This window comes from Pelobates fuscus, chromosome 13 (genome assembly GCF_036172605.1).
Source record: "Pelobates fuscus isolate aPelFus1 chromosome 13, aPelFus1.pri, whole genome shotgun sequence".
Classification (NCBI taxonomy): domain Eukaryota; kingdom Metazoa; phylum Chordata; class Amphibia; order Anura; family Pelobatidae; genus Pelobates; species Pelobates fuscus.
The window spans coordinates 94783421-94811007 of NC_086329.1; positions in this window are offsets into that span (position 1 = coordinate 94783421).

A 27587-nucleotide genomic window follows, 5' to 3' on the forward strand; every position below is an offset into this window, starting at 1 on the left:
CTGCAACATATAAACTACAACTCCAGTGAATCTGCAATACATAAACTACAACACCAATGAATCTGCAACATATAAACTACAAATCCAGTGAATCTGCAACATATAAACTACAACTACAATGAATCTGCAACATATAAACTACAAATCCAGTGAATCTGCAACATATAAACTACAACTTTAGTGCATCTGCAACATATAAACTACAACGCCAATGAATCTGCAACATATAAACTACAACTCCAGTGAATCTGCAATACATAAACTACAACTCCAGTGAATCTGCAATACATAAAGTACAACTCCAGTGAATCTGCAACATATAAACTACAACTCCAGTGAATCTGCAACATATAAACTACAGCTCCAATGAATCTGCAATACATAAAGTACAACTCCAGTGAATCTGCAACATATAAACTACAACTCCAGTGAATCTGCAACACATAAACTACAACTCCAGTGAATCTGCAACACATAAACTACAACTCCAATGAGTCTGCAACATATAAACTACAACTCCAATGAATCTGCAACATATAAACTACAACTCCAGCAAATAGATCAGATAAAATAAATATAGGTTGTAGGGAATGGGAAAATGTTGATTTGTATATCATTTCTTGATATACAGTCAAATTGAAGGGAAATATGTTTAAACAACAATACCACACATAACTATTCTTTGAATATCTGGAAAAGAAGAATTACCCATTACCCAAAAGCAAGACCGAGGAGCTGTGTTTATTAATCTGGGAAATATCGAGGCATGACAAGGGAATTACAACATTTAGGAAAAAGTATCTGCACTGGATAACTGTAGCTCAGCTGCATTGGCCTACGATTTGCCATTTTTATGAATTTCCCACAAATCCCAGTTTAATTATACATTTGCATATAATATTAAAGGGACACTATAGGCACCCAGACCACTTCATCTCTTTGAAGTGGCATTAGTGCACTGTCCCTGTCCTCTTAACCCGGCAATTAAAACTTAGCAATTTCAGAGAACATGCAATGTGTCTATTGCCGGGTTAAGACTGCCTCTAGTGGCACTATCTGCATTTACACAGAGTTTAACTCTGTGAAATATTGCTGGACGTCCTCACGTTGTGCATGAGGACGTCCAGCATCTTCAAACCCATCATAGGAAAGCATTGATTCAATGGTTTCCTATGGAGAAGGCCTAATGCACCTCTGCCCCCTCTGCAATGACATCGGGGGAGATGGAGCCAGCAGCGAGGGAATCAGGCAAGAGTTTAAAGGGTTATTGAATAGAGTGTGATAAGTAGTCATCCCTTAATTTATGATTATTATATGTGTCTGCAGAGGCATTGTTAGGGCCAAATAACACCCAGGACTTGAGCCCAAAATTAATTTAATGACTTTTTCCTAAAGCCGCTCCTCTGACCCTTCCCAAAACCCCAACTCTGCCCATTCCCAATTCGATCACTTAACAATAGTTTTGGCAAATTTACGGTTACTTATGGACACACACGCATAGAAGAGCAGACACACACAGGCATGCACAAACACAAACACGCGCTGACACACATACACAGGCACAAATAGGCACCGGCAGGAACAGACAAGTACACATAGACACCAACAGACACAAACAGGCACAGACAAGAACAGACAAGTACACACAGACACCGACAGGCACACTCAGACACAAACAGGCACAGATATGTGCACAAAGGTGCACACATAGAGTACACACAGGTGCACCTATAGACACAGACAAGCACACACAGACACACATATGTACACACAGGCACAGATGGGCACACTCAGACACACACAGGCATATGTATAGACAATAAAAAGGTGGTTGTCTGCAGTAAAGTTTCGTTGAGAGGAAGGCAGGCTGTTAGTCACTGTTTCAGCAGAGCTGACGGCTGCAAGCTTTCTGTAGGGAGAGAACTCAGCCAGCGTGCCATTTGTTTCCCGGAAGCGGTGTTGCTAGTGGGGTGGGTAACAGGGGCTGGAACCCCAAGTGGGATATTAAAGAGACCCTAGTCTAGTTTTGAGACCGTATGATTGTTAGCTCTGAGACCTCTGTAATACCGAGAGAGAAATAATATGTCCAATTACATCATTAGAGACAGTGCTAGTTTAGTTAAATTAGTTAAATTATACAGGAAAGGGGAAAGGGGTATTTCTGTGGGTGAAGAGTTACTACACCATGCCTTGAGGTTACTACAACAGGTGTAAAGGTTATAAAAAAAAGATTTATATTGCATTGCAAATTCATTCAAATATCAAATGTCACAATGTGATTTCAAGAATGTTAGAGTTTTGGGTTGGACACAGCGCACCGCATAGAGTAGAGATCTGGGACGGAGGAGTTAATATATGTGGGAGGGCCTGTAAAATATACCCTTGAGCTGAAACCCCTGGTCTTTTTGCCCTCAAGCATGCCTCGCTTCCCAGTCTCCTTCGCTGCCAGGCTGCTCTGCTCTCCTTGGCCAATCCGGGCTTTTCAGCCGCGAGTTATAAAGATACACTCTCTATCATATTCCCTGTGTGCCTCTATCACTGCTCTGCTTCAGCTCCCAGCCGACTCCTAGACTCACAGAGGAGACCAGGAGTGGGCAGGGAGAGAAGAGCAAGTAAATGACAAAAAGATCCAGCACTATAGGGTATCCTAATTCAGGGCTCGAGGCCCCCAGAATGGCCTCTGTCTCTGTGCATGTCTGTCTGTCTATCCAGCTACAGATAAATATAGTTTAATTAATGACACCAAATCAAGTCTATACTACTTTCTGTTTTAGCTCTGGGCACCCAAGGTCCTCCCAAAGATTTTGACTGAAGATACCACAGTCTGACTCGGATGAGGTTACGCTGGCATAAACTTTATCCAATACTGTGCATGACAAAAACTGTTGCATGTTTTAAACATCGAAGGTATATTGCTACTATAGCCTTGTATATCATTGGGAAAGAATTCCATGTATGTTAACACAAGAGCTTACAGTCTAATTGAAGATGTCATCTCTCAGGACATGAATAGCTGGTACTTGAACTTGACCCAAGCACTGATACCACAAACAGGTGTAATGAGAATAAGCCTTTCTTTCACTCAGAGTACTTGTAGTAGAGATGGGCACGACTAAACCAGGCAAGCTGCTCCAGAGACATTGGGACAGGCACATGTGAGTCTTAATATAGAAGGCGGCCATGACTCAAATAATCTTTGAGGTTTCTCAGTTGCCAAATGTTTGATAATTAAATTATTTGCACTTTTGAAAATGTAAAATGCTTGTTCTGTCCTCAGCTCTATTTTTAATATAGTCTGCCCAGAAAATCGGTATTCTTACATGCAAACGAAAATAAATCAATTAATTACTCACACTTAGTTGTCTTCGTTAGCCGATGGGGCTTGTTTCATTTTCCTGCACGCAGTTTTTCCAGGTTATTGATGAATCCAAGATCTCGCTTAATGAGCAGACATTTGAAACTAATTATCTGACTTTGCTAACGAAATATCTATCTACCGTATAGACTAATTATCTCTAATTATCTCTCTTCACACACTGAGCTTCTAACGTTATTGACTGATTATGGGACTTGTTTGACTCTGTAGACTATTCATATAAATGTAAAGACTATCTGAATATTATTACACGTTACAGGTTACATGCTCGACTTTAAAGACTGATTTGCCGACGTTATAAACTGGTTATTTGACTATATAGTCCAGTGATGGCGAACCTATGGCACTCTGTGGGCACGCGGCCATAGGTTCACCATCAATGCAGAGTAGGCACCTGCCTGCCCGAAACGGCAGGCGCCTACTCTGCTTCCTGGTCGGGAGGCAGGGGGAGGGATCTGTGATGCAGCTTCCCCGTCCTCCCGCACGATGCTGTGTGGAGCGTTGCCGAGCGTTACCATGGCAACGCTCCACACAGCATCGCGCGGGACGACAGGGGAGATGATTCACAGATCCCTCCCCCTGCAGTGCTTACCACCACCGGACCACCAGGGATGGCTGTGCCACCCCCCCCCCCCACACTTCATTAAAGGTAAGAAGGAGGGAGGGATACCCCTACCCCCCTCAAAAAAAAGTTGGCGTGTATTGCGGTTTGGGCACTCGGGCCCAAAAAGGTTCGCCATCACTGATATAGACTGATTGTCCAACTTTGTATACTATTCATCTAAATGTCCTGACTGTCTAAATGTGAAGACTGATTGTCCTGCTTTAATTATCTTACTTTATAGAATAGATCATCTGACTTCACAGCCTGATTATCTTATTTTATAGACTGATCATTAGACCTTGTGGACTATTTATCGAAGTTTATAGTCTGATTATTCAACTCTAGTATCTAATCTGCCCTACATTATAAAATGTTTTCCACAGAAACAATGAACTGCTGGATTGGATAATAGATCATCAGATACTCTGTGTGTCTGTATATTATATAATATTAATGTATGCACATACAAATAGGTAATAGTGTAGGACTTAAAGGAACACTATCATCACCCAAACTACTACAGCTTAATGTAGTTGTTCTGGTGAGTATAGTCAGTCCCTGCAGGCATTTTCATGTAAACACTGCTTTTTTCAGAGAAAAGGCAGTTTTAAATTGCGGCCTAAGAACACCTCCAGTGGCCACTCCTCAGATGGTCAATGGAGGTACTTCCTGGGGTAGTGCTATTGTGATTGGCTTAGATCATCACTTCTGACAATGTCAGCCAAGGAAGCAGATTGGGGGCAGAGCCAGCACCAGCAGATTGGAATAAAGTTAAGATTTTTGTATATTTAAGGGGGCAATGTGTAGGGAGGGGAGCTAAATAGTGATTTTAGGAGTACTTGTTTGTGTTCCTGACCCTATAGTGTCCCTTTAACATTTCAAGTGCTATACTAGTAATCAAGCCTTGATTTTTACTGCCCACTATAAGACTGTAAGGTTCATGATACACTCACCATGGCGGCATTTCTACTCCTCAAGTCTAATGGAAAGCTTTAGCCCTGTAATATTACATAAAATATAGACACGTACAAATATAGGGTACCTTTCAGGTTGGTTGGTGGGCACACTCCCACATTAGAGGAAAACTATAGTGTTGGGAATACAATTGCCTCAATGCTTTCCTGGATTTTCAGGACGCTGCGTGTTCTCAAGCACAGCGTGAGGATGTCCTGTATCGTTTCACGGAGTCATGCTACGTGAAACTGCAGGAAGTGCCTCTAGTGGCTGTCTGGTAGACAACCACTAAAGACAGTCTAAACAATAAACTGCAATGTTTTACATCGCAGGTTTAACCCTTTCAGGACCGCTGACGGTTCAGGACCGTCAGCGGTAAAACGTGCATTTGGACCGCTGACGGTCCTGAACCGTCATAACGGTCTGGGGCTACTTACCTGATCGCCGTCGGTCCCACGGCGGCGATCAGTGCTCCACCCGGTCCAGGGGGGTTGCCTGTCTGCCCGGGCAGTCCCCCCTCGGCAGATCAGGACCCCACGGCCATGTGATCACTCGATCACATGACCGCAATAGGTGTCTGTGTATCTGCCTGCAGGGGGACTGTCTGTGCTGACAGGCAGTCTCCCTGCAAGTGAAAAATCCAAAAAATAAAGTAAAGAAAAAAACAGTGTAAAATCAGTGTAAAAATAAATAAATAATATGTGTATATATATATATATGATATATATACATGTATTATATCTATATATAATATATGTATATGTATCATATATATAATGTCATATTAAGTGTATTTTTATATTTATATATACGTATATTAATATAAAAATACACTTGTATTTAAATTACACACGAATATATACAATATATATATAATTGCTATATATATGGTATATATATATTATTATAAAATACAAATAATATGTTAATAAAAATAAATAACAAAAACTAAAAATAATTTTTAATAATTATAAAAAATATTTATATATGCAATTTTATTCTAACAGTATTTTGATATATATATATATATATATATATATATTTATATCAAAATATACTTAGAATGTAATGATATATATATCTATGTATAAATAAATAAATAAAAACAATACGAAATATACATATGTCCATATACATAATTACATAAATAATTTCATAAATATACACGTAGACGTCAAATATATAAATATGTATATATATTAAAATTCTACATGTGTATTTATGTAATATTTTTACCTAATTAAGTAATTTTAATGATTGCAATTTGAGGGACCTGCCTGCCAACCCAGGCCGAAAGTCCAGATAATTTAATTTGCTAGCACTGTGTTTAACCCTGTAACTTTCTATGACACCCTAAAACCTGTACATGGGGGTACTGTTTTACTCGGGAGACTTCGCTGAACACAAATATTAGTGTTTCAAAATGATACCGGAGAAACTGACGGAAGCGAAGCACAGAGAGGTGGACACAGGTTTCTTCAGGAAGGAAGAGATTCTTTATTGGATCACCGATCGGGACTCAGAGGGACTAGCGTCACCAAAATACAACAAGTTCTGAGCCCCGGACAATAGTGCAGGCTCCTTATATAGGCACATAACTCCTCCCATATTAAGCTCCACCCGCACATTCTCTTAACCAATCAACACAAATAAGAATTAACTTCCTGTTTGACCGCATGGCTTGTCCAGCACAATGGAGGAGGGGAATACTATATCCTGTATTCTTGCACATGCTCCGTACACTACTGATCGTATCTTGCCTCGTGCAACCAACTGATCGATACGTCAGCATATGCACGTACACATGCCACGTGGTAATCTCGGCCTACTAAATTTATTTTTACCGAGATTCCACCACATTCCCCCCTTTGATGCCTCTTGATATTTTACAATTACTTGAGGCATCACTTAACCTTAGTTTGCTTACACCGCAAGTTACCTTGAACCAGACCAGACTTATCTTATGATGTGAATCTTCAACATTCATCTTCCTGCATTGGTTCTCCCTGATCTAGAGCCTTATATTTATAAATTGCCATTATCTGTGCAGCAGCCTTCCTCTCTGCTATATTTTCTATCAGGCTTTGCACAGACCTAACTACTAAGGGTATAAGACACGGTAGGAGTAGACACAACATTAAAATCAGTAGGACTCCACCTACCACTGCCTTAAGCCCTCCAAACCACTCATACCAGCTACCAAACCAACTACTTGGATTGTACCCTTTCCATACCTGAGTAGGCACATGCGCTAGTTTAACCATATGGCTAGTAAGCTCAGCTATTGCTTGCCCTTCGTCATCTATTTGAAGACAGCAATTGCTCAGGTTAAACTTCCCACATACACCTCCCTCTACTGCCAAAAGGTAATCCAAGGCTAATCTATTCTGGTATACTGCTGTCCTCATCCTGGTATTATGCTTCGCTAGAAGATTGAGCGCTTGTGATGTCTCGTTAGTAATAATCTCAACCACCGCCTGTAATCTTATAATACGGTTGAGCATATAAATAGGGGTTCTATAACCAAAGGTACCATCTTCTGCCCACGTGGCTGGCCCATAATAATCTATAATACGCTGGGGAGGCTATTCATTATCTTCCCAGGCGCCTATCTCTATGGGTCCCCTTTTCTTCCTATGATTCACATCATACACTTTAACACCTAAAGTCTCACCTGTTTCAATAGGTAACAAGAAGAAGGATGGTTTGAGCATACCCAACACACATGCCCCTTCCCAGTCCTGTGGCAATTCCGAATAGGCTTTCTTACCACAGATCCAGTACAAATTTGCTGGGGCTCTCCAGGTAGATGTGATGGATAGGTCAAACCACACATCCTTTAAATTGGCGTATCTAGCAAACGGGTTAGATGGTTCTGAGACATTTGAAGCCGACCACCAAGTTGTATTCTTTGTATCATCATCATAAGCTTTTTGCCCTAGACAAGTTAATTCTCCTACAGAAGTATTATACATTATTCCTTTCCTTGCTATGCAAACATAACCTATGATGGAGGTCTTTAATCTCCACTCAGATTTACCTCTAACACTCATATGATAATCGGCTTGTGAAGATATTAATTGTTCAACTGCCTCAGAACCGGACATTACCTCCTTTGCTTCCCAAGGCCATTGGTCTCCCATGTTAGTACCTCCACACACATAGCAGTTGGTAACATTAAGACTACCGGCAATACTTTCAGCTAAATCAATGAACAGGTTTTTAGCATTATGGGGGATCTTATTATCTATACTCATCTCTTCGTAAAAGGAATGATATACTTGATGAGTTTGGGAGGATACCGTATCAGTCTCTATCCCTATAAATAATACTGTCCCAGGATCTAAACCCGTCCCGTATATTTGAAACCCAAATAAATTTCCATACTTGTCTAAGAACTTGTCGGGGTTATTTATAAGTATATGGACTGGGTTGCATTCCATAGACTTACAATATGGGCTAGTCGGCAACTTAGTCACTATCATGTCTTTGTCTACTGTCTGTCCCCAAGTTGCCCACCCCACACAAGACCAATATGGGCAAAAGTTATACTCTCTATTTGGGCATCTAGGACTCACATATTTATTTTTATTACTGGGACAAATATATTTATCATTAGACCCATACGTCCTCTCCCATCTAAGATCCCCACATACATTCCACGGCTTTCTACCACTTGATATCGCCTTACATGCATCAAATAGCAGAACACCCGAAGAATGTACGGATTCTAACACCATCTTATTAATTAGGGTCCCCTGAGGATCTCCATTCCTGAGAGTCAACCAAATTGTACGAGGTTGATACTCCGGACTGAAGCACTTAGGTTCTCCTACTCCTAAATGACACACACTATATTCTATATTAAGGTATCTACATCTTGATACATCTCCTTTACACTCGTATTGTGAATGCCAAATTAGGGTTTGGGAAATATGGTTACCTGTTCTCGTAGTCTTAATGCATACCTCACAGCTAGGAGTGTCGGTACCTCTACCTTCCTGAATATAAAAACACACATAAATAAACACTATCAAAAACACATCTTTCGCTGTCATCCTCAGTCTTCGTCCGTGCGAAGGCACCTCAGCTTCCAGGATGTAAGGGCTGCAGGGAATGGAGTTCTGCTCGTCTTCACAGGAGTCCCTTCGAGACTTTCCCTGGCTTATATACTATACGTCGGTGAGCGGACAGGCTTTATTATGGCCGTCTAAAAACACTCACTTCACCAAATCCCTGTAACAATAAAATTTGTAATCCACAAAAGTTCCTCGTTACTCCGACTGAGTAGTGCGTTTTAACCGGATCTTGCAGGGATTCTCTGGATCTGCTGTAACTTGCCAAGAATCGACTGCTGCTGGTTTAACCCTGGAGTGATGTATCCACGGAGTCACTTCGGCTACTTTTATCGCTGTAGGGGTAGACAAAAGAACAACATAAGGACCTCTCCACTTGGGCCCTAACGGTACATTATTCCACTCTTTAATCCACACTTGATCTCCTGGATGGTAACTATGAACTGGGGGATAAATATTCACAGGTAATCTATCTTGTACCCATTTCTGTACCTCCTCCATAGTCTTACCCAACTCTACAACCTGCTGCCGGGTAATTCCTTCTCCCAACTTACTCAAATCCCCCCTTAAGTTACCAAGTACGGGAGGTGGTCGCCCATACATGATTTCAAAAGGAGAGAGGCCCATCCTTCTGGTAGGGGTACTGCGGATTCGCAATAGAGCTATGGGTAAGAGAACGTTCCACTTAAGTTGGGTTTCCTGACACATTTTAGCCAACTGATTCTTAATAGTTCTATTCATTCTCTCTACCTTACCAGAACTCTGGGGTCTATATGCAGTATGAAGCCTCCACTTTATACCAAGCATATGAGTCAGTTGTTGTAGGCACTGATGAACAAAAGCTGGACCATTGTCCAATCCTATAGAACAGGGTAGTCCATATCGGGGTATTATTTCTCGTAGCAGGAATCTCACAACTTCTCCTGCTTTCTCTGTACGAGTAGGACATGCTTCTACCCAGCCTGAATAGGTGCACACAATTACCAGCAGGTAACGATGTCCACCCGATTTAGGCATCACTGTAAAGTCTATTTGTAGATCGGACATGGGGAGTCCCCCCATAAACTGGACTCCTGGTGGCTTTACTGGTCCTTGTCTTGCATTATTGAAAAATAGGTTGGCCCATAACGTTGTCAAATGTGACCGGACAGGGAGGGGGTAACCCTCAAAATGTGAGGTGCAAAAAGAGAAAGAGAAACTGTCCTTATCGGGGGACCTGATAGAGGGAAGTTGGTATCAAAAGAAATTAGATAAAAATATAGAGCAAGTATATTGTCTTGTCCCAAAGGTATAACAAGATCAAATTTTAATAAGGTAAATGGACGCCAGTTCTGAATGATAGTAGGTACTAGTTAACTCGTGGCTGGTAGTAAGACCTACTAGCCTACAACAGAGCCAGGCGTAGGGGTAAGGGGGTTGGTACTATGCAAGGTAACAATACTGCAGTCACATAATATCCAACACATATAGATTTACAAAGAGAGTAGACATATAGTAATAAAAATCACCCTGTCCTTGCCCATAGTATGACCCACAGTATTGGTCAGTGGCAGTAGGAGGGGGAGGGCGAGTAAGAAGTGGGGGGAGGGGGAGAGAGGGTGGATAAAACTAGGTAAAGCAGAAAATACAATGCCTAGAAGAGCAAACTTATTCTCATGTACTGATAGTGATTGCCCACTGGGGGTCGCTCCAGGGTCAGTAACTGGTTAGCCCGCCAGGGTAACCCAAATTATATATTGGCTATGGAAATACATATATCGGTAGCGGCTCCGATCAGTGTCCGGCAAGCACAAGTGGAGTGCAACAAGTCTGTCACTCCGCTGTAGAGCCCTATGCTGTCTTAATTTCCAGTGCGTAATTAGTTACCACTGAGGGTGACCCCTAAGTGAGTATCAAGTCTAATGAGCCTACCTAATTGACTCAGTCGTATCCAGTATGAATGGATATATGGGTAACAGTTTAGACCAGTGTCGGACAAACCCAAGTGGAGCGTAACCCATTTGGCACCGTGGCGTTAAGCCTTAAGCGGACTTAACATCCAACATGGGTAGCGAAAACATTCTGTGGTATACGCTTTTGGTAATGATTCGTATATCCTGTGAGTCCTGTGCAGCATCTAATAGTGCTAGTGATATAACAGGATATTTAGCAATAATGCTGTTCACAGGACTACTTAGTTGACACAGTGGTGTCCAAAATTGGTAAGTGTGCAGGTATGAGCATGAACTAATACCCAGCAGATTGCGGTGAAATGTAACAGATCTTACGCTCTAATCCTGTCCTGGTAGCCCAGAGTGGAAAGAGGAGTGAGACCGTGGTGCGAGCTCTTGCAAATCGTTTGAGTTCACTGTCAAGTTTAACATCCAACTATGCTTACACTTTGTCAAGATCCTAGCAATAGTTAGAGTAAGAAATCTAGTTAACATACTAAACAGTCTCTATTTGGAGAAACCCAAGAAAGGAATAGTGCCTTCAAGGGCACTGGTAATAGTAAAGACAGTGCCAGGGAGACGGCACGATAGTTGGTAGACAAAGAGAGTTATGTACATTGGTGAGAAAGTTTGCGTGAATATATACCCCAATCGGTATATGGTTTGCTTTCCGATTGATTAATATCAGAGTGTCAGATCCCCAGAGCTAGTGTGTCAATAGTGTCCTCTTGTTACCGAGCACGGTCAGTTCAGCTGTGTGTGCTGCCGTGCAATAGTAGAACCTGTTTGTAGTGTAACGGGTTCTTGGGACCGATCGTGCGGTCCTGCAGGTATCTGGAGGAGTGAAGACTTAGCTAGAGGGTGACGGAAAGCTAGTATCGGTCTGAGAGTTATGTCGGTACCGACATAACTCTCAGACCGATACTAGCTTTCCGTCACCCTCTAGCTAAGTCTTCACTCCTCCAGATACCTGCAGGACCGCACGATCGGTCCCAAGAACCCGTTACACTACAAACAGGTTCTACTATTGCACGGCAGCACACACAGCTGAACTGACCGTGCTCGGTAACAAGAGGACACTATTGACACACTAGCTCTGGGGATCTGACACTCTGATATTAATCAATCGGAAAGCAAACCATATACCGATTGGGGTATATATTCACGCAAACTTTCTCACCAATGTACATAACTCTCTTTGTCTACCAACTATCGTGCCGTCTCCCTGGCACTGTCTTTACTATTACCAGTGCCCTTGAAGGCACTATTCCTTTCTTGGGTTTCTCCAAATAGAGACTGTTTAGTATGTTAACTAGATTTCTTACTCTAACTATTGCTAGGATCTTGACAAAGTGTAAGCATAGTTGGATGTTAAACTTGACAGTGAACTCAAACGATTTGCAAGAGCTCGCACCACGGTCTCACTCCTCTTTCCACTCTGGGCTACCAGGACAGGATTAGAGCGTAAGATCTGTTACATTTCACCGCAATCTGCTGGGTATTAGTTCATGCTCATACCTGCACACTTACCAATTTTGGACACCACTGTGTCAACTAAGTAGTCCTGTGAACAGCATTATTGCTAAATATCCTGTTATATCACTAGCACTATTAGATGCTGCACAGGACTCACAGGATATACGAATCATTACCAAAAGCGTATACCACAGAATGTTTTCGCTACCCATGTTGGATGTTAAGTCCGCTTAAGGCTTAACGCCACGGTGCCAAACGGGTTACGCTCCACTTGGGTTTGTCCGACACTGGTCTAAACTGTTACCCATATATCCATTCATACTGGATACGACTGAGTCAATTAGGTAGGCTCATTAGACTTGATACTCACTTAGGGGTCACCCTCAGTGGTAACTAATTACGCACTGGAAATTAAGACAGCATAGGGCTCTACAGCGGAGTGACAGACTTGTTGCACTCCACTTGTGCTTGCCGGACACTGATCGGAGCCGCTACCGATATATGTATTTCCATAGCCAATATATAATTTGGGTTACCCTGGCGGGCTAACCAGTTACTGACCCTGGAGCGACCCCCAGTGGGCAATCACTATCAGTACATGAGAATAAGTTTGCTCTTCGAGGCATTGTATTTTCAGCTTTACCTAGTTTTATCCACCCTCTCTCCCCCTCCCCCCACTTCTTACTCGCCCTCCCCCTCCTACTGCCACTGACCAATACTGTGGGTCATACTATGGGCAAGGACAGGGTGATTTTTATTACTATATGTCTACTCTCTTTGTAAATCTATATGTGTTGGATATTATGTGACTGCAGTATTGTTACCTTGCATAGTACCAACCCCCTTACCCCTACGCCTGGCTCTGTCGTAGGCTAGTAGGTCTTACTACCAGCCACGAGTTAACTAGTACCTACTATCATTCAGAACTGGCGTCCATTTACCTTATTAAAATTTGATCTTGTTATACCTTTGGGACAAGACAATATACTTGCTCTATATTTTTATCTAATTTCTTTTGATACCAACTTCCCTCTATCAGGTCCCCCGATAAGGACAGTTTCTCTTTCTCTTTTTGCACTTGTCTTGCATTATTTTTAGCACACGTTACACATCTGCGTACAATGGCCTGAGTCAAGTTGGACAATCTTGGTATGTAGAAATGTTTCCTGAGAGATTCTTCTGTACTGTCTCTCCCAGAATGTGTCCCGTTGTGATAATTTTGGACAATTTCTACCGCTAGTGATGCTGGAATGACTATTCTTCCATCTTCTAACTGATACCATTTGTTCTCCAAGTACTTTCCAGGTTCAGTCTTTAACCACTCCTCTTCTTGAGCTGTATAAACTGGAGTCCATTGAGACAGTGGAGTTGGTATAAGAGCAGCTATATGCCCCACATACTCCTGTCTTCCTGATTCAGCGGCACGCTTAGCTGTACTGTCTGCCATCCGATTTCCCTTGGTCACATCACCATCTCCTCTCAGATGCGCTCGACAATGTATGATACCGACTTCTTTCGGCTCCCACACTGCTTCCAATAGTTGTAGGATTTCAGCTGCATACTTGATTTCTTTGCCTTCTGAATTCAGTAGTCCTCTTTCTTTATACAAAGCTCCGTGGGCATGAGTGGTTAAAAACGCATACTTGGAGTCCGTGTAGATGTTCACTCTTAAACCTTCAGCCAATTGTAATGCTCGTGTCAGTGCTATCAATTCTGCCTTTTGTGCTGATGTTCCTTTTGCCAGTGGCCGAGCTTCTATCACCTTGTCTATTGTTGTTACTGCATATCCTGCATAGCGGATCCCTTCTTTCACATAACTACTGCCGTCGGTGTAATATTGAACATCAGGGTTCTGGATGGGAAAATCACGAAGATCTGGTCTACTTGAAAATACTTCATCCATTACTTCCAAACAATCATGTTGACTTTCAGTAGGTTGTGGCAAAAGGGTAGCTGGATTTAAGGTATTTACAGTCTCTAAATGCACCCTTGGGTTTTCGCACAACATTGCTTGATACTTGGTCATACGGCTGTTACTAAACCAATGATTTCCTTTGTAATCCAACAACGTCTGTACTGCATGTGGGACTCGTACATAAAGTTCTTGACCCAGAGTGAGTTTATCGGCTTCAGCTACTAGCAGGGCGGCTGCAGCTACGGCTCTTAGACAAGGTGGAAGTCCGCTGGCCACTGCATCCAATTGCTTAGACATGTAGGCAACAGGTCTTTGCCATGATCCCAAGTACTGTGTCAATACTCCCACAGCCATTCTTCTTTGCTCATGTACATACAGGTAGAATGGTCGTGTGTGATCAGGTAGACCTAATGCTGGGGCACTCATCAAAGCCTTCTTCACATCTTCAAATGCCGTTTGCTGTTCTTGAGTCCATAAGAAGGGGTCGTGCTCTGTACCTTTGATAGCTGCATACAGAGGTTTTGCCAGTATCGCGTAGCTGGGAATCCATATCCTACAGAAGCCTGCTGCCCCCAAGAATTCTCGCACTTGTCTTCTATTCTTGGGTATCGGTATTTGGCAGACAGCTTCTTTTCTCTCTGGCCCCATAATTCTTTGACCTTCAGAGATATGGAATCCCAGATATTTGACAGTTGGCAAACACAACTGAGCCTTCTTTCTAGACACCTTGTATCCTGCCTTCCAGAGAATGTGTAGTAGATCGTGCGTCGCTTGCTGACATATTTCTTTTGTAACTGCTGCTATCAACAAGTCATCTACATATTGTAACAATACACACTCTCCTGGGATGGACTAGAAATCCAGTAGATCTTGACTTAGAGCTGAACCAAATAGGGTAGGTGAATTTTTAAACCCTTGGGGCAGTCTTGTCCAGGTCATTTGGCGTTTTGAGCCCGTTACAGCGTTTTCCCATTGGAAAGCGAAGATACATTGACTTTCTGCGGCAATTCGGAGGCAAAAGAAGGCATCTTTGAGATCTAAGACTGTGAAGTAAGTAGCCCCGCCCGGAATTAAAGCAAGCAGGTTATATGGATTGGGTACAACTGGATGTATACTAACAACCGCATCATTGACTGCTCTCAAGTCCTGTACAGGTCGATACTCATCTGTACCGGGCTTTTGAACAGGCAGCAATGGGGTGTTCCAGGGGGAAGTACAGAATTTTAGGATACCATACCGTATGAACTTATCCAGATAAGATTGGATGTTCTTCTTAGCCTTCTGCGGGATGTGGTATTGTCTTAGGCTCACTGGATAAACCCCAAGTTTTAGTTCGATTTTAATAGGTGGAATATTGCGGGCCAGTCCTGGTGGGTTGTTCTCTGCCCAAACTCCTGGTATGTTGAATAAGGACTCATCACTCCTAGGGTTTTGGCTAGTCAACACTGTATAAAGTCGCCACTCTTCTTCCTTTGGTACGGATAATGTCATAATACCTGAAGGTCCATTAAACTTTAAAGATGTTGTTCCATTTGGTAGGAACGTAATCTGCGCTTGTAATTTAGATAGCATATCACGTCCCAGCAATTGGACTGGACATTCAGGCATATAAAGGAATTGATGTTTTACTACGTGGCCTCCCAATGTACAGAGTCGACTTTTAAGAACCGGTTTTTCAGCACTTCTTCCAGTTGCTCCTATCACAGTAATAGTCCTTCCAGATGGAGGAGCAACTAGATTAGTCACCACTGAATGTTCAGCACCAGTGTCGATCATGAACGCACTCCTTTTTCCCCCTATTGATACATCGACCATAGGCTCCGCTCGACCAAGGGGGATGGAGCCCGGTCGGTATCAATAGTCCTCCATGACCGTGTCAGCCAATCCTACAAAGTCCCTACCTTCTCTATCGCGGGACCTTTGCGCTGCTGGAAAATACCTGTCTTCCCTAACACTTCCTCTGTTCCCATTACTCCCTCTATTACCATTACTCCCTCCGGGGCCTCCTCTACCTCTCGCTCTGCCTCTAAAGTTTCCGTAACCTGCCCTGGGTTGGTCTCTCTCGTACTGCTCTCTTTGCGGACACTCGTTCCTCCAATGCCCTTCTTCCTTGCAATACGCGCATTGATTCCTACTCAAAGGCTCCCTATTCCATCTACTATCGCCTCTATCTGGGCCCCGTCTATCTACGCCTGCGATCGCTACCGCTAGCATATCAGCCTTTTTACGCATCTTGCGCTCTTCCTCTTTCTTACTTTCTGTTTCCCTATTCATGTACACTTTATTCGCTACCTCCATTAGTTGGGTGATGGACATACCTGCAAACCCTTCTAACTTCTGTAGCTTGCGCTTAATATCTCCGTAAGCTTGGCTGACAAAGGCGGAGTTCACCATTCGGGAATTATCTGCGTCTTCCGGATTAAAGGGGGTATACAAGCGGTATGCCTCCAATAATCGGTCATAAAAGACACTGGGCGCTTCATCACTTTTCTGAATCACCTCAACTGTCTTCGACATATTATTAGCTTTCTTTCCTCCGGCTTTCATGCCAGCAATTATAGCGTCTCTATAGGCTCTGAGTTGGACCATATCAGCACCGTTTACATTCCAGTCGGGATCGGTGTTGGGATAATGTGTTGCGGCCCATGCTGATGGATTGGCTTGGTTCAAAGTACGGGCTTTATCCTCTAGCGCTTTAATAGCCGCTTGATTTATTCTTGTCCTTTCCTCATTGTTAAACAAAGTCATTAATAACTGCTGGCAATCAGCCCATGTCGGGTTATGTGTCTGTACTATTGAGGTGAACAGATCAGTCATAGCTTGTGGTTTCTCGGTATACGAGGAATTGTGGGTCTTCCAGTTTAAGAGATCGGTTGTAGTGAATGGGACATATACGAAGACTGGGTCAGCATGTGCCATTTGACCTGCGGCATCGATATAGGCTGACCCGGGATTCAGGCGAAGAGGCATCTGGTAATGTCTTAATTGTTGGGTACCGGTCAGTTGTCGGGTTTGTATGGGGCTACGTAGAGGGGCGTCAGTCATGGGTTCCAGTCGGGGAGAGATAGGGCATGAGGATGTGGGAGCTTGGTTTTGGGAAAAGGTAGTGAATAAAACACTTCGAGCCGAGCTAGAAGAAGCTTGACCGGAAGTCTGAAGTGGCGCCAAATCAGGATATTCGGATCTAATGGGGGTTGGCTTTGGTTCCGGAAGGGGAGATTTAGTACGAGAGGGGGTGGATTCTGTACTGGAGGAGGAAGCGGAAGTGGATGAGGGCAATGAGGGGAGGGGTGCAGGACTTCCTGCATTTGCGTCACTTCCTCTTAAAGGAAAGTAAGGGGGCGGCAAAGGGATCTCGGACTCAGGGGGCGTGTCCAAAATGGGCCTAACACCAGTCCTAGTGGACAAACAAGTCCTAGCCACCATGAGGCGACATTGCTCCTCGTGGCATGTCTGAATCCATTTTGGCGAGTAATTTACGACCTGTCTCCAACAATCAATATAAGGAAACTGGCCGTAAAGTTCAGGCCTACCTGATACAGCCACGTGTAAGCGCTGTACCAGAGTTGGATCCAAACTGCCACGTGGCGGCCATGCCGCAACCAAAGTAGGCCACTCCCTAGTACACAAAGTGACCAAACGTACAGGAGACATTTTAACCCCAAAATCACAGGTTTTAAATCCCTTTTTAAAATTCTTCACCATACAACCTAAGGGATCCGGAATCGTTGACTGCGACGCACCCATACTTAACAATGGAACGTCGTCGACAACGAATACTATACACACGTACTATTCAACAGTCACACCCGTTTCCTCTGGCAACAGCACCACGTGGTACGGTTACCAAGTGAAACGTACACAATAACACAATAAACACTCAGGGAATTCCCGTACACACACAGCTGTTACACCAGTCACTAAATAATCAATATTATGCCCTTTGGCGAAACTATACAGTCACCCACGCTATAATTCTCTATATATGAATTACCCGTCTATAACACACCCCAGTAACATCGTCTTTTACAAATAGCGGTTACAGTACGGTTAGCATAGGTCAAAGCACAAGTTAAGGTCACAATACAATTATTAGTGGTTATGGTGTTAAACATGCAATGGACGACAATGATTAGTACTTATATACAGTGTCAGTAAATATACAGGGTTATGGTACCGTGCACTATAATACAGCAACACACTATTAACACTCTCGCTAGACGGCTGAGCTCGCGCTATCTAACAAGATATACACTTTACTAAACAATCTTTATCACATTTACAATTCCCAACTAAACTATTGGCCAGTACCTTGAATGGACTACCTAAAACTATATACACCCGTTTTGGTTAGCCACACTGCCCAATCACCACATATAGCGAGCTAGAGGAATTTACACAGGCGCCTCTTAGTCGATAACTATCAAAAGTCTAGTGGGTTCCAAATTTACACGCCTTCCCACTTAGCCCAGATAGGTTGAGAGCTAGCGAACCGAATTTACACAGGCGCCGCTTAGTCTCCCGGTCCCTCCGACCTAGCGAACGTAATATACACCCTAGAACGCTAGTCTAGACAAGACACCGGTGTCCGGCTAGGGCTATTTACACCAGGACCCCGCCTGACTAACCAAATCAAACGGTCTGACTAAAGAGCGTTCGATCGAGCGGTGCGCCTTCGCTCCTTCCCTCCGACAGAGGGGGCAGATACACAGATTTAAACCCCTTTGGGCCTACCGCACAATCGGTATACCCCTAGTGGGTTCTGCCGTCTAAAACAGCAGTTGTCTTACCTCCTCGTTCCTGAACCTGAGTTCACACTCATCGACGGGGACACCCCAGCACTTCTTATGTAGAGGCCGATGATCTCCTGGACAACGGACCAGTGGCGCCGAGACGAAGGGAGGTCCACGCAGAAGTTCAGGGGTGCAGCCGTAGAGAACGTGGGCAAAGATAGACCGTCTCACGCCTCTGCCTCTCAGCTACCGTTGAACGATGAGCTTCCCGGCCAATGCACCAAATGATACCGGAGAAACTGACGGAAGCGAAGCACAGAGAGGTGGACACAGGTTTCTTCAGGAAGGGATTCTTTATTGGATCACCGATCGGGACTCAGAGGGACTAGCGTCACCAAAATACAACAAGTTCTGAGCCCCGGACAATAGTGCAGGCTCCTTATATAGGCACATAACTCCTCCCATATTAAGCTCCACCCGCACATTCTCTTAACCAATCAACACAAATAAGAATTAACTTCCTGTTTGACCGCATGGCTTGTCCAGCACAATGGAGGAGGGGAATACTATATCCTGTATTCTTGCACATGCTCCGTACACTACTGATCGTATCTTGCCTCGTGCAACCAACTGATCGATACGTCAGCATATGCACGTACACATGCCACGTGGTAATCTCGGCCTACTAAATTTATTTTTACCGAGATTCCACCACAAAAACAGTAAAACATATCACAGCGATGATATTGTCAGTGAAAGTGAAGTTTTTTGCATTTTTCACACACAAACAGCACTTTCACTGAGGATATTATTGCTGTGATACATTTTACTGTTCTGATACACTAATATTTGTGTTCAGCGAAGTCTCCTGAGTATAACAGTACCCCACATGTAGAGGTTTTATAGTGTTTGTGAAAGTTACAGGGTCAAATATAAGGCTTGATTTTACTTTTTTTTTTTTTATTGAAATTTGTCGGATTGGTTAGGTTGCCTTTGAGAGCGTATGGTAGCCAAGGAATGAGAATTAGCCCCATGATGGCATACCATTTGCAAAAGAAGACAACCCAAGGTATTGCAAATGGGGTATGTTCAGCCTTTTTTAGTAGCCACTTAGTCACAAACACTGGCCAAAGTTAGCGTTTCTTGCATTTTTAACACACAAACAAATATAAATGCTAACTTTGGCCAGTGTTTGTGACTAAGTGGCTACTAAAAAAAACTGGACATACCCAATTTTGAATACCCTGGGTTGTCTACTTTAAAAAAATATGTACATGTTAGGTGTGTTTCGGGGATTTATGACAGATAACGGTGTTACAAGGTCACTATTGATACATTTAAAATATATATATATTGAAACAGCAATTTCCTACTTGTATTTATAGGCCTATAACTTGCAAAAAAAAGCAATAAAGCATGTAAACACTGGGTGTTTTTAAACTCGGGACAAAATTTTTAATCTATTTAGCAGTTTTTTTCATTAGCTTTTGTAGATAAGTAAAAGATTTTTCAAGTAAAAGTCCAAAAACATGTTTTTTTTTTTTTTTTTCACCATATTTTATTATTTTTTTTAAATACAATATTGGACATAATACAAATAATGGTATGTAAAGAAAGCCCCTTTTGTCCTGAAAAAAACAATATATAACTTGTATGGGAACCGTAAATGAGAGAGCGGAAAATTACAGCTAAACACAAACACCACAAAAGTGTTAAAACTGCTCTGGTCCTTAACGTACAAACATCGCAAAAACAGGCCGGTCCTGAAGGGGTTAATGGGACACGGTTCATTCCACTTAAACCGCTTAAATGAGATAAAGTGATCGGGGTGCCTATAGTGTCCCTTTAAACTGCCCTGTATAAGCTCAAAAAACACAGACCTCTCAAAAAATGAATACTTAACATATACAAGAAGATAATCAATAGCACTTGTGATTTTTCGACATTATTGCAATAATTACCCTCAGTGTGCAGAGTGTGTCCTGTTCGATTTCATTCCATATCATTGGTACAAAGAGCTCCCTTAGCATTGAATTATTGAAATAAATGGGTTTAGTTGTGCTAAATACGGTTGCAGATTTATTTATTTATACCTGTTATCGGTATCTATCATCATAGATTATTATTTCAATTCCCTGCAGCTGTACACAATTCATGCATTAATTAACAAACGTCAATGTTCCGGTACAACTTTCGGGGACATTTACATTGTTACTGTAAGGAGAATCTCATCAATTGTGCCTTTTCGACCTTATTGCTTAAACTGTGATAGAATTCTATTTGATTTTAATGTTTGTTACATTTTTCACAGTACCATTTTTTTGTATCAGATGGATAGGTTTTTCACTCGCTGTACAGGTTAATCTGCCGCAGTTCGGTATTGAACAGGTTTCACCCACAGATTACCCGCACCCAGCCTTTCATTCAGTTACTCTCAGCACTTTTCCTTACAACTTGCTGAAATACGGATTTTTCCCCCCCCCCCAATCACCATATTAAGAAGGGATCCAGTCAACGTGTTAAAGCTAAAAATAAGAGGGGATGAGTGTGGAGTAAGTTAAGACGGACTTGTGCGGATGATAGGTAATTAGAGATTGATGGAAGGGAATGAGAGGGAAGGAGTGCAGAGACTCTGTGAAAGTGCTGCGTGCGAGAGTCCAGAAAGCCCTCGGACTCATCTTGTGTTACTCTGTCATCTGAAAGATGCAGCAGCCATTTAACTAACCAGCCTCGGAGTCCCTAACAGTTTAACTGGGGCTTCCACATTTGCGTGTTAATTAGGGAATCTTAGAAAAATACACCGGGTCTGGATTGTGTAAAGTAAAGATTTTGCCATTTGCATTGTACATTTTTCTGATTACCGCAATGAGTGGGCAAAAGGGACAATTAACCCCTCATTACCCCACCAGAACTTCTGGCATCATCAGGGTCTTCTACTGATGATGGTTAAAGTAAAATTTCCCTAAAAGTCACCTTCCTTCCAGTGCCGAGTAAGTCAGTCTTATAGAGGAGAGTTGGGGACAGAGGATGCATGCACAGCGATTGTCACGCTCCACTACTTGGTACTATTCATACAGGTGTGCTTGATGATGCCAAATGTAAAGTCCTTTGATTTTCAAAGGTCTTTGTGATGAAGATCTTCTGGAGCACATTTCTACGCACAGAGGACCATTTCGATGGCTGAACGCGATCAGCTGATGCTCTCAGCCAATGATTGACCCAGCTGGACTGGAGGCTCAGTGCCCTGTGAGGATCCAGATAAGAAGCAAACTGTTGCAAAACGGTTTGCCCCATTACCGCAGAACAGCACCAGGGTACTTCTACCATCATAACCACTACAGCAGGCTATAGTGGTTATGACACTTGGAGTAACCTTTTAAAGGGACACTATAGTCACCATAGCAACTAGAGCTTAATGTAGTTGTTCTGGTGTGTATAACATGTCCCTTTATGCCATGATCACATTATACTTCATTCATTTCACATAACTGTGGACATAAGTCAGTGAGACCCCAGGCCAAGAGCTCATTTGCATTGTGTGCCCTTGGATGCCCCTTTTGTGAATCGTGGTCTGGAGTTGTAATGAGGACCCAAGGGACCAAGCTTTCGGTGGGTATATGCTCCTCTCAGCATCCTTCTCCGCTTCCGCAGCGTCGGCGACTCAATAAAGCCTCTTATTGCAGGCCGTGGTACCTCAGGGCTGCTTGGAGGGCTAGTTGCTGAATGTGTCGCTGCTAGATGGTAAATTGTATGCCAGAGTTGTGACCGCTCAATGGCTTTGTCAAAATGTTCCTCACATGAGATGCATGCTGCAAGCAGCTGCCGTACTGCAGGCCTCCCTCCAGCGGCCGTCTTGGAGTGCACACGGTTTGAAGTTAGCTTTACGGGCCCTGTGAGATTGTTCGTCTGGAAGCAGGTCAGCACTGCAGTGGGGTCTGGGATAAACCCCACTGGCCCAGAGGCCCATCGAGCCAAATCGTTCTGGGCAGAGAATGTTGTAGGTAGATCTAGTGTTGGTTGTCTGCCAAGAAAAGGTGAGTTCTGCGCCGCTTAGAGACGATTTAGCCGTTGTATATTGTGTGGAGAGGCGGATCTACTTAAAAGCACATCCGGCCATCTTGAGCGTCCGGTCCCGTCCCCCATATGCATATAAATTAATTATTTTTTATTGCATTTCCATGCCTGCTATTTCTCAATGGCAACAGCCAAGTTTAACGTCTCTTTGGTTGGACACACCGCCTATCTAAAAGAAGGCCTTGCACAATTAACAGCTAAGAAGACATTTTTGAGGTGTCAGGCACTTGCAAAGGATGCCTGGATCTGCAAATAAGCACTATCTCTGGGCATAGTCTTAAAGGACTAGACATGTACACTTAATTTCGGTCCAAATTAAAATCCGGATTAATTTCGGCAATTCCGAATTGCCGAAGTGCATAATTTCGGAAGTGCCAAACCGAATTTCGGAAGTCCCGAAGTGCTTCGGATTTCTGAAAAGTGGCAAAACAGGAGAGGGAGGGAAAATTAAGGGAATGATGACAGGAATCTAACCCTAAACCTAACCTCAACCCTACCCTTAACCCTATCCCTAAGGGTAGGGTTAGGGTTGGGGTAAGGGGAGGGTTGGGGTTAGGGATAGGGATAGGGTTGGGGGTTGGTTTTGGGATAGGGGTACAGTTAGAGTTGGAGTTAGGGGTAGGGTTAGGGTTTTGGTTAGGGGTAGGGTTGGGGTTAGGTTAGAGGTAGGGTTAGGGGTTGGGTTGGGGATAGGGTAAGGAGTGGGGTTAGGGGTTGGGGTTAGGTTAGGGGTAGGGCTGGGGGTAGGGTTAGGGGTACAGTTAGGGTTGGAGTTAGGGGTAGGGTAGTGCCAGTAAATGCTGCAGCTCTGTACAGATATGCAATCTAGAGATTTCGACTTGGGGTGCCTTGAAAAAATATTGAAATATTAAGGGAGCCTTGAACCTAAAAAGTTTGGGAACCACTGGTGTAAATGACAGTTCCCCTTTAAGGTAAGTACACACATCTGAATAAAGTTTCTAGTTGTAGAAAAAAACCTTCAAGTTATGTGCAGAAATGCTAATTGATGCTCCCCATCCCAATCAATGGTAAATAGCTTTCGAATTCCCTCTGCCTAGACTTTAGATCAAGGGAGTAACATCCCACATTTTGGGAGAAACTGAAGACATTGGGGGAGATTTATCAAAGTGGTAAACACTTGTGTTTTTTTGGCACAGTTTGTGATATTCATTAAAAAATATATTTTTCAAATCACTGTTGTTATCAGCCTCCCTACACATTTCCTGTAATGAAAGATCTAATGGTGAAACTTCCTTTATTGCACAGTGTGTTTAATTTACAATTTCCTGCTTGCTGACTTGTGCACATATCCTTTTTGCGTGCAATGAATAAATACAATTCCTGTTAATCTACTCCTGAACTAATTGATCTGTCCTGCAAATACTGGACAGATAGGTCCTACGGACATAGATGAACATGAATAAGATTTTTGTGTCGCAAGTGAAAAGGATTCGTGCACTAGTCTACCTGCTAGTGTTGCAACACGCAACTGTGTGCAGTAAAAGTTTTCCCTTACAAGTACAATCCACAGTGTTCCTGAGGGTGGGAACAGGATTCTGTTTGGTGGTTGATGGCATGGAGGCTTTAATAAAGAAAGTCCAACTGGGCCAGGCCCTAGTCAGGTAGTAGTCAGACGGTCTAGAGGTCAGGGCAGGCAGCAGTCAAATAGGTCAGAGAGCAAGCAAAGTCAGGAAACCATTGAAGACAGGAAACAAATGCTACAAGTACTGAGGCAGGCAACAGAACAAGCAAGCACTGGCTGACAGGTGGGCTCTGCTTATTATGGAGTTTGTAAATCACATAACCTGGTCTCTCACCAGTAGGTGGGGTTACCTGAGGTCAAATATAAATGACAGTGGGATTCAGCAAGGTCTTGGCTGCATCATCGTCCTTGTTCCACTCCCAGCCACGCAACCTCTGAGCTCCGACACACCGGCCAGTTCTCCCACATGGAAGCCAAAATCTTGGATGGATAGAACGACTTCTGCGGGTTCCCCAGCCACAGACCAAGGTGCAGAGGCTGCTGACTGGTAAGCAGGAGCCACAGGCACCTGGACCTGTACGGATCGTCGCAGGAGCCCTGGGACAGGTGAGTACAGACGTGAAAAACTGTAGAAACTGTAGGAGCCCCCTGTGTGTGATTGAAATTAAATTAACAGTGTAGGCAATATGAACATCTAAAACAAACACACTGTGCTGTAAAATCTTATTGAAAATGAAGCTATTTTTCATGCAGGTTGTGTCAGTCACAGCCACGGGACGTATGGCTAGGGCTAAATAAACAAAGTGATTAAACTGTAAATGGGAATAATTGAGCAGTGAGAGTGAGAGTACATGGATATGATATATACACACCAAAACAACTTTTGCATAATGCAGCAGTTTAATATATCTGTAGATAGATGAATAGAAGTTTTCTGTCAATTGTGTATTGGCAAGTATGCACTGTGTTTTGCTGGACATAAATAACTTCATGCTCGGAGGCTGCATGTACATTTTAAATACTACAGAGCAGCACTTTTTCCATAGTTATTGATTGTGATGAAACTATACACTTTGGTTCTCAAACTTTATTTTTTCTTTGTTCAGTAGATAACTCTACCAAACACGACCACCCCCTTGGCTCATTAACTATAAAGAAACCGCAGGATTAAGTGCTTTCCCCCTGTGGCCGGCATCAGGGTGAATCTGCACGTGGCTCAGCAACGCCAGAAGAGGTGGTACGATAGGGGTGCCCGAGACCGGTTCCTAGAAATAGGGCTGTGGTGGAACCCGCCTCGCCACTGGGCATTGGAGAGGCCTGGCTGCCCGCCTCCTACCTGTTGACTATGGCCCCTGGTAAAGTTGTACTTTTAAATGCAATATTTGGGCATATTGTATTTTATTGTGCGGCTACTGGCCCTTTAAGCACAGTGAATGGACTTTTATTGTACTGTGCTGGCCTTTTAAAAACAGTGTATGGACATACTGAAACTTTTTGGACACTTCCTCTTCCCTTCCCCCGGATCCATTGTTCTCCAGCAGGGTGTTGTCCCAGGGACACTGCCAAACCAGTGGGAACTGGTTTGGGCAGGAAAGCCATGCTTGCAAGTGAAAACAAAGGACTTCGACCTAACCGGTAAACCCCTGAACCTATTCAAGTGAAGTGTCGTCTCATTATTGGGGGAGGATTTATTGCATGCTGTTCCAGTTTGACTGCTAGGAGTGCAAACCTATTCGTATGGTTCCTATTCAACTGTCTACAGCATTCAGAGGCTTGAGAGGATTCCTATGCTTCTCAGATTCGGTGGTTGTGGTGTCTGCTGCAGTGCTTGAAGTCCTCAGGAAGCGCTAGGAGCATCCTTTAACGGAGGTACCCAGTCGGGGTGCCCGTCGATCCGTTACAAGGGCAGAAGGTTAGCTCTGCATAAGCCTTCCAAGAAAGACAAGCTTCAGGCAGCCTGGCAGGGACCTTTTCGGGTAGTGGCGCATAATCGACACTACCTACATTGTGGGGAAATGTTCAGATGAAAGGATACGTAAATCCTTTCATGTGAACAATCTCAAACTTCGAATGGGTTGAGGACGAAGCGGCTGTATGTGCTCCGTCTTTTGAAGATAGCGAGGGCCTTCCCCTACCCGATTTGCTCGCCCTGTCCCCGGGTACAATAGAGCAAGTCAGTCTAGGGGAAAAACTAAACCCCTTAGAAAAGGCAGAGGTCGGCCAACTGCTCCAGGGACGAGGATGTCTGACAGGCTTCTAATGGGATTTCAGGACTTTGCATGTGCGTATTTAGATGACATAGCCATCTATAGCCGCACATGGGAGGACCACCTGAAGCACATATCTATGGTACTGAAGCGAATTCCGGCAGCAAGGCTCACTCTAAAGCCTGACAAGTACCATGTCGGTATGGCCAGTATCTCGGCCATAGGGTAGGTTCTGTCAAACAGATACCAGAACCTGCCAAGGTAGAGGCTATTGCCAACTTACCACAGCCCCATACTAAGACCCAAGTATTAGCGTTTCTAGGAACCGCGGGCTATTACTGCAAATTTGTCCAGGAGTATAGCGTCCTGGCCAAACCCCTCACCGACCTCACTAAAAAGTCCCTTCCCAGACAATTAGTGTGGTCCCCGGAGTGTGAGGTCGCTTTCCAGAGACTCAAGACGGCACTGAGCGAGGCACCTGTGTTGGCCGCACCAAACCATACAAAAAAGTTTCTTGTCCACACCGATGCCTCCATGTTTGGGTTGGGAGCCGTGTTGAGTGAAGTGAGGGACGACGGGTTGGAGCCACCGTGGAGAAGGAATTCCTGGCTCTTGTATGGGCATTAAAGAAGTTACAATCATATTTCTATGGCTGTCCCTTTACTCTGATGACAGACCATAACCCCCTCATCTGGTTAAACAGAGTTGCTGGAGTTAACAACCCGGTTAACAACCCGAGTGTGGCCCTGCAACCCTAC